At 43.0% G+C, this 8,479-nt stretch overlaps 1 long non-coding RNA gene across 1 annotated transcript; it reads left to right on the top strand.

Annotated features, from left to right (window-relative positions):
- The first annotated feature begins 2,814 nt into the window (after positions 1-2,814).
- Positions 2,815-3,212, top strand: LOC109942335 (uncharacterized). The gene is made up of 3 exons (XR_002265097.3): positions 2,815-2,870; positions 2,960-3,076; positions 3,172-3,212. It is a non-coding gene; the product is annotated as an uncharacterized lncRNA (long non-coding RNA).
- Positions 3,213-8,479: the final 5,267 nt, after the last annotated feature.

Below are 8,479 nucleotides of genomic sequence, written 5' to 3'. Positions count from 1 at the left end.
CACAAATGTGGTCTATGGGAACTCCCTTATATGAAAGCCTTGATTCTAATGCATAACATTGATGTCATGCACCAGGAACAAAATATGGGTGAAAGCATTATCAGCACTTGCATGAATATCACTGACAAAACAAAAGACAACCCTAAGGCAAGGAAAGACTTGGCCTTAATCTGTAGAAGACCAACTTTGGAGATAGGAGAGAATCAGAAGAAGCCACGTGCTCCTTTCAATATTAAACCTAAAAGGAAGAAACAATTGATGAAATGGTTGAAAAACTTAAAGTTCCCAGATGGTTACGCCGCGGGCTTTAGAAGGTCTGTGAATTTGAAGACAGGCAAGTTTTCTGGGTTGAAGAGTCATGACTACCACATAATAATGGAAAGACTCCTTCCTGTTATGTTTCGTGGTTTTGTAAAAAATGATGTCTGGAAAGCATTAGCAGAGCTAAGTTACTTTTATAGACATCTTTGTGCTAAAGAAATAAAGAAAGAGATGATGGAGAAGCTTGAGCAACAAATACCGATTTTGGTATGCAAACTTGAAAAAATATTTCCACCAGGTTTCTTCAATCCGATGCAACATCTACTTGTTCACCTACCATACGAAGCTAAGGTAGGAGGTCCTGTGCAATATAGATGGATGTATCACATCGAAAGGACACTAAAGAAGTTACGTGCAATGGTTGGTAATAAGAGACGAGTTGAAGGGTGCATCGCTGAAGAATTCAAATACAAAGAGATAACATCGTTCATGGGCCTGTACTTTGCAGAGGAACACAATGTCAATGCCCATACATTGCGGTATCATGTCGACGAGGCCCCTATTAGTGATATTGAAATTTTTCAATGGAGGGGCAAAACTGTAGGACCCAGCACAACATATTGTTTCACCAACGACGAATGGAAGACTGCTTTACTCTACATGTATAACAACATGGAAGAGATGAGTCAGTTTCTCCTGTAAGTGTAAACTTTATTTTAGTCATTGCCGCTAGAATTTTTGTTGTGATACTAAAAGGTTTGTTCCTTGTACTAACAGGGAATTTGATTCTCAAAATTGCATCTCTGGCTGTGAACGTGACCAGATTCGTCGAGAGGGAAAAGATGGGGGACTTAATTTCTTGTGTTGGTTTCGAGATTATGTAGATAAAAATAACAATATACCCCCGGACCTTCGACAATTATCCCTAGGAGCAGTAACTAGCAGACGTTATGGTCGGTATGATGTCAATGGTTTTAGATTCTGTTCCACAAGGTTCGAAGATGATCATCCTCTAGCAGCCACGACAAACTCCGGAGTTGTAACTAGAGCTGTCGATGATGAAGGGAAGGTGACTAATTATTATGGAGTCATTAATGATATAATCGAGTACAAGTTTTTTGGAGATAAACAACTCAAAGTGGTGTTCTTCGATTGTGATTGGTTTTCTCCAAATACAACGCGAGAAAATCAATATGGCATGGTGGAAGTCAAACACAACGATAGATTAAAAGGCCACGACACTATAATCCTTGCCCACCAATGCGAGTAGGTGTATTATATGACATATCCATCTAAGAAAACAGTTTGGTTGATTGGAGGGTAGTGTACAAAATTAATCCTCGTGAACGACTATATGCTCCTGGTGATGCTGGTTATGTTGAAAGTCAAATCGAGCAGGAAGTGGGGGCTGCTGAGATTTTCCAAGACGAAGAACTTACAAGCACGTTTAATGTACAAACTGAAATGTTGGAAGAATCTTTATTAGGCGATCAAAATGATGTAGACGTTCCTCCAAAAAGAAAACGAGTGACGAGAAAGAAGAAAGCTACTAGGCGTCCATTAAATCGACGAAAGCAACTAGATCCTGATTTTGATTACGATTACGATTGACGAGTATGGATCATGATTTTATTGCATATTTTATGATTTTATTGCATATTTTATTATTTTATTGTCGATTTATGTACTAACTTGTTTTTGTTAAAATAGGATGTCAAAGAAAATGAAGTCTTTTGCTCGTAGTTTGCTTGGGACGAGGAGCAGCTCGAGGGGTGAGGATTCAGTTTTTCAGGGCACAGGTTCTACCATGAGCAGACGGAGAGCGCTGACAGAACATTTGCCTCCACAAGATGTAAGTTAGTTGTTAAATTACATTATTTGAGTTACTTAATATTGTATGATGTAAGTTATTTGTTTCATAGGATGCTAAAATTGAGGAACCAGTGGTAGAGGATCATGCAAGAGATGATGTTGAAGATGATGGTGGAGATAATGTGGGAGATGATGCTGGAGACGACGCTGGTGGGGATTCTGGGGCTGGGGATTCTAGGGCTGGTGGAGATCCCGCAGCTGGGTCTGGAACTTCTCGAGTTAGGAGAACGAGGAAGCTGCATTTTGTTGGACCACCTCCAGAGCTTCCACCCGAATCTCGGGTTTTGATAAAGCCTAGTGGAAAGTGAGTGACATATCTTTGCTTAAATGTTATTGAAAGTTATGTTTTAATTTGTACATTGTTTTCTGTTTGCAGGACTTGGATCGACGACTCGTTCACAGGCACAGGACTACAGGCAGGTGAACATGGTCCTTGGTAATCTTGTTCGTCTACATTGGCCTGGTCTTGTGACTTTGCCTACTGGCGAGTCTGTCCCCGCCACCACTTGGGAGCATTATCGCAGTCGTCTTCACAGTCGTCCCGTTCACGATCATCCGCCCATGAGATAGAGCTTGCAGTGTTGCGTCAACAGGCAGAGTACCATCAATCAGTCTTGAGGGAACAATTGGAGTACCAGAGGCAACAATCTGAATACCAGAGACAACAAGCTGAGTACCAGAAGAAGAGGGACGAGTATTATGCAAGCCTCCAGGCCCAAAATCAAGCTCTTCTCTCGGTAAGTTGAAGTAACATTTTGTAGCTTATTTTGCAAAACACATGATGTGTATCTTATTTGCTCAACAATGACTTGTATATAATTTGTAGCAACTAGCCCAACAAGCGGGCGTCCCGATGCCGACATATGGGATGCCTCCTCCGGATTTTGCACTGCCAATGCAAATGTTGGCGCCTCCACCTCCGCCTCCGTCACAATTCCCTATGGTATGTACACATATGTGTGTGTGACATGTTCATAGTTGTCTTATGTGTTTAAATGAACAACTGAGTGGTTACTATTTCATGTGCTTGTGTTATAGGGATTTCAAACACCACCCGCTTCAGTTGTCGCACCTAGAGATGGGTCTGGTCAAGACGACACATCACATTCGTGGGTGAACAACCTTTTCAACACGCAGAGTCCAGCCGGAGGAGGTGGCGATGGATATGAGTGATAATGATGTAAAACACTTGTTGCAACCTTTCATGTGAAAGACTATCCGTCGAACAATGTTCATTTTGGATTTTGGACAACTATGTTGATGTAAACACTTGTTGCAACCATTTGGAACTCTATGTCGTTATGTTAAATTTGTGAATGTGAATACTTATGTGACTATATTTGTGAATGTGTATACTTATGTGAGTATATTTGTGATTGTGAATTTGTATATGTGTATGAAATCTGTTTTGTATTTGCAAATGTCAGATTTTTTAAAATTCAGAATTTTGTGCAATTTCTGGAATATGTTATGTCCGATGGCCTAATGTAAGCCGTCGGACATAAGGTATATGTTATGTCCGATGGCTTAAAACCGTCGGACATAAGGTATATGTTATGTCCGACGGCTTAAAACCGTCGGACATAACAACAGTGGGCCCCACAGGCGACGGTTAAAACGGTTGCCACGCCTTACCTCCGACGGTCGGATGGGGCCGTCGGAGATAGGTTATGTCCGACGGCGGTCGTCGGGCATAACACTATTTCCGACGCCTTACCCCTGACGACTTAAAACCGTCGGAGATAGGTTAATGCCGTCGGACATAACCTATCTCCGACGGTGCAAAGCTTATGTCCGACGGCTTTAACCGTCGGAAGTTCTTCCGTTTACTGTAGTGCATCCAAGCCTTCTAAAATCTCCATTCATTGCAAGAGCAAAAACCCAACACTCAAAGACACAATCAAAGCAATCAATCCACTCAAAGCCCTAAAATCAACTCTAGTGCATTAGGGCTTGTGAGAGGATCACTTGTGTTCTTTTGTTGCTCTTGTCGCTTGGTTTGGCCTTCTATTTATCCCTTCTTATTCTCAAGGGACATGTAATCGAAGCAAGAGACACCTAAGTGTGTGGTGGTCCTTGCATGGTCTAAGTGACCCGTGAGATTAAGGAAAAGGCTCACTCGGTCTAAGTGACCATTTGAGACAGGGAAAGGGTTGATATAGACCCGGTCTTTATGACCTCCTCAACGGGGACTAGGTTCTTTGGAACCGAACCTCAGTAAAACAAATCATCATGTTCACTCGCCTTGATCCTCGTTTGATTTGTTTTCTCTCTCTAACATTTCCTTTCTAGTATTGATTTGAGTTGGCTCCCATACGTCATCCGCATTCCTTGAGCAACTCTTAGCAAGAGAAACATTCTTTTGACTTGAATTTATTTCTAACGCTAACCCCGGCCTTTAGTGTGTGTGTTTAAGTCTGTAAATTTTAGGTTTCGTCTATTCACCCCCCTCTAGGCGACTTTCACCACCGCCTCTTGTTCATCTTCCACAATGCTTGGAATATCTTGTGGTTGAACAAGTTCCTCAAGAGTTGGACAACTTGAGGTTGTTGGCTTTACTTGAGTGGAAGATTCATCATCTACCACCTTTGTACCCCTAATAGTGGCCCCATTGGTCATCCAAACCCTTCCATCGTCATCTTCTTTCTCTAGTGGTCTTACTTCACCAATTGCTAGCTTCTTGATAGCCTCACAAGGTGGTCTTTCATTTCCTGCAACATCACTAGAAATGTGCCCTTGCGAGCCATTAGTCTCATCAAATGTCACATCTACCGCTATTTCAACAAGACCAATGGAATTGTTGAAAACACGGTATCCGTGCGCGTTTGATGCATAACCAAGCAAGAAGCCCTCATCCACTTTAGGAGCAAACTTTGAGCTCTTGGCCTTCTTGTTAAGAATAAAGCATTTACACCCAAAAACTCTAAAATAATCAACCTTGGGTTTGTTACCAGAGAAGTTCATAAGTTGTCTTCCTGTAGATTTTGTGAAGGTAGAGATGGTTGATTGCATGACATGCGGTGTTGACAGCCTCTGCCCAGTAATTATCTGGTGTCTTGTATTCATCCAACATTGTTCTTGTGACTTCAATAAGTGTCCGGTTCTTTCTCTCCACAACACCATTTTGTTGTGGAGTGTAGGGAACCAAAAACTCATGTTTGATTTCTTCTTCACCCAAGAATTGTTCAACACCGGTATTTTTGAACTTCGTCCCATTGTCACTTCTCACCTTCTTGATCTTTAACTCAAACTCATTTTGATCTCGCCTCATGAACTTCTTCAAGACTTCTTGAGTTTCACCTTTATCACTCAAAAATAAAACCCAAGTATAGCAAAATCATCAACAATAACTAGACCATACTTACGGTCCATGTGAAGAAGTTCCAGTGGCCTTTTGGTGGTGACCACATTCTTTGGGTGGTGTGGAGCACCATGTTGCTTTCCTGCTTGACGTGCTCCACAAACCCTGTCTTTCTCAAAAGTGACATTGGCTAGTCCAATAATGTGTCCATCCTTTTGATGTTTGGCCAAGTTCCTCATGCCAACATGGGCTAGCTGAAAGGGAAATGGGCTTAATCATTTCCCCTAATCAATTTTGGTGTATGACGTCCATCACAAACCACGTGGACTAACTGGTTTGTCTAGATGTCTTTTATCTCAGGTGCATAAGGTTCAACATAAACCAAGAAAGAAATTAAGTTGGGGACTCAAACAAGTTTGGAGCAAAGGACTTGGAATGGTGCTGCCAGTGGCGCACCGGACACTGTCCGGTGTGCACCGTACACCAGGCCGAGCACCAAGCGAACTTCTCACTCTCGGGTTTTTCCAAGGGACGCTCCGCTATAATTCACTGGACTGTCCGATGTGCACCGGACATGTCCGGTGAGCCAACGGAGCAACGGTAACGTGGCGCCAACGGTCGACTGCTAAAAATGAGCAGTGCGTGTCAGAAGTCGGAGCAGAGAAGTCAGAGCACATCGGACATGTCCAGTGTGGCACCGAACAGTCCGGTGCAGCTACAGGACAAAGGTGTTCAACGGTAAACTGCTCCAAACCCCAACAGCATGGTGACATGGTGCGCACCGGACAGTCCAGTGTGCCCATCGACAGCAAACTCAGCCAACGGTTAGGAAGTGGTTGGAGGCTATAAATACCCCAACCACATCCATTCAAGCTATCCAAGTTTTCTGAAGTTCACATTCAATACAAGAGCAATAGCATTCACTCCAAGACACATTCCATTAGATCAAATCCTCTCCAAGCCTACAAATCAACTCAATTCCTTAGTGACTTGATAGAGGGTGTTTTGTGTTCTTTTGTTGCTCTTGTTGCTTGGATTGCTTTCTCCTTCTCTATTCTTATTCTTCTAAGTGCTTTGTAAAGCTAGCAAGAGACACCTAAGTGTGTGGTGATCCTTGCGGGGTCTTAGTGACCCAAGTGATTAAGGAGAAAGCTCAACCGGTCTAAGTGACCGATTGAGAGAGGGAAAGGGTTGAAATAGACCCGGCCTTTATAGCCTCCTCAACGGGGACTAGGTTCTTTGGAACCGAACCCCGGTAAAACAAATCACTGTGTTCACTTGCATTGATCTTCAATTGATTTGTTTCCCCTATTTCCTCTCTCTAAGGTTTCCTTGCTAATATTGATTTGAGTTTTGCTCCCAAAGTTGTACACATCAATTTGAGCAAATCATAGCAAATCATAACAATCTTCCGCACTTTGATTCAACTCTAACGCTAACCCCAGCCTTAGTACGTGTTTAAAGTTTATAAATTTCAGGTTTTGCCTATTCACCCCCCTCTAGGCGACTTTCAATTGGTATCGGAGCCAGTGCTTCATTAAGAGTCTAACAAACCCAAAGTGATATCTGGAGATCACGCCAAGAGCGAGATTGTCACCGACGACAAGGTCGTAGGCTCGGGGAGGACTCCATCAAGGGAGTCCAGCGACAAATACAAGGAGGAATCCGCTTCCTCCATCAAGTCACATAGGAACGGTGACAAGAACACAACAAAAATGAAGAAGGTTGTCTACTACGAGACCAACTCATCATCACCTTCCACATCCGGCGCCTAGTCTACAACTTCGAAGTGCCACAAGAGCAAGAAGTATAGTAAGATGCCTCTTCGCTATCCTCGCATTCCTAAGCGCGCTCCTCTACTTTCGGTACCCCTAGGAAAACCACCATATTTTGATGGTGAAGATTATTGCATGTGGAGTGATAAAATGAGGCACCATCTAACCTCACTCCATGAAAGTATATGGGATATTGTTGAGTTTGGAGTGTAGGCACCACAGGTGGGCGACGAGGACTATGACTCGGACGAGGCCGCCCAAATTAGGCATTTTAACTCCCAAGCAACTTCTATACTCCTCGCTTCCTTGTATCGAGAGGAGTATACTAAGGTGCAAGGGTTGAAAAATGCCAAAGAAATTTGGGATGTCCTCAAGACGGCGCACGAAGGGGACGAGGTGACCAAGATCACCAAGAGCGAGACGATCGAGGGAGAGCTCAGTCGATTCGTCCTCAACAAAGGGGAGGAGCCGCAACCGGCTAAAGACGATGGTCAATCAAGTGCGCAACCTCGGGAGCACAAAATGGGATGACCATGAAATGGTCAAGGTTATTCTTAGATCTTTTGTTTTTCATAATCCCACTCAAGTTCAATTAATTCGTGGAGATCCTAGATACAAACAGATGTCCCTCGAGGAAGTGATTGGCAAGTTTGTGAGCTTTGAACTTATGATCAAAGACTCCAAACACATTGTCAACTTGGAGCAAGGCGCCACCTCCACACCCGAGGTGCAATCCGTTGCATACAAGGCAACGGAAGAGAAGAAGGAAGAGTCTACACCAAGTAGACTTCCAATCGATGCCTCCAAGCTCGACAACGAGGAGATGGCTCTTACCATTAAATGTTTTCGACAAATCCTTAAACAAAGGAAGGGGAATGATTACAAACCCCATTCCAAGAGGGTGTGCTACAGGTGTGGTAAGTCCGGTCACTTGATTGCAAAATGTCCATATACAAGTTGTAACACCCCTGGTGTTACTGCCACTAAAACTTGAGCACGACATCATAAGCATTGGCATATCATGTGTTTGTCACACTTAAAATGCATTCACTAGGCAAAAATTTCAAACGAAGTTGTATTGATGTGACATTTCATGGGTGAAACCCTAGGGTACAGTATTTAACCCTAGACTAGGCTTAAAAGAGTAACCAAAGTCTAACTTAGAGAAAACTTCAAAACTTATTTGTAATAATTATAAAATGTCACCATGGATGGACTTAAGTAGCATCCAAACCCTAGAAGTACCAAAAATCCTAAATACACCCCTAAA

This window comes from Zea mays, chromosome 9 (assembly GCF_902167145.1).
Source record: "Zea mays cultivar B73 chromosome 9, Zm-B73-REFERENCE-NAM-5.0, whole genome shotgun sequence".
NCBI lineage: Eukaryota > Viridiplantae > Streptophyta > Magnoliopsida > Poales > Poaceae > Zea > Zea mays.
Note: the sequence above shows the minus strand (reverse complement) of the source record. Positions and strands in the feature narration are given on the sequence as shown.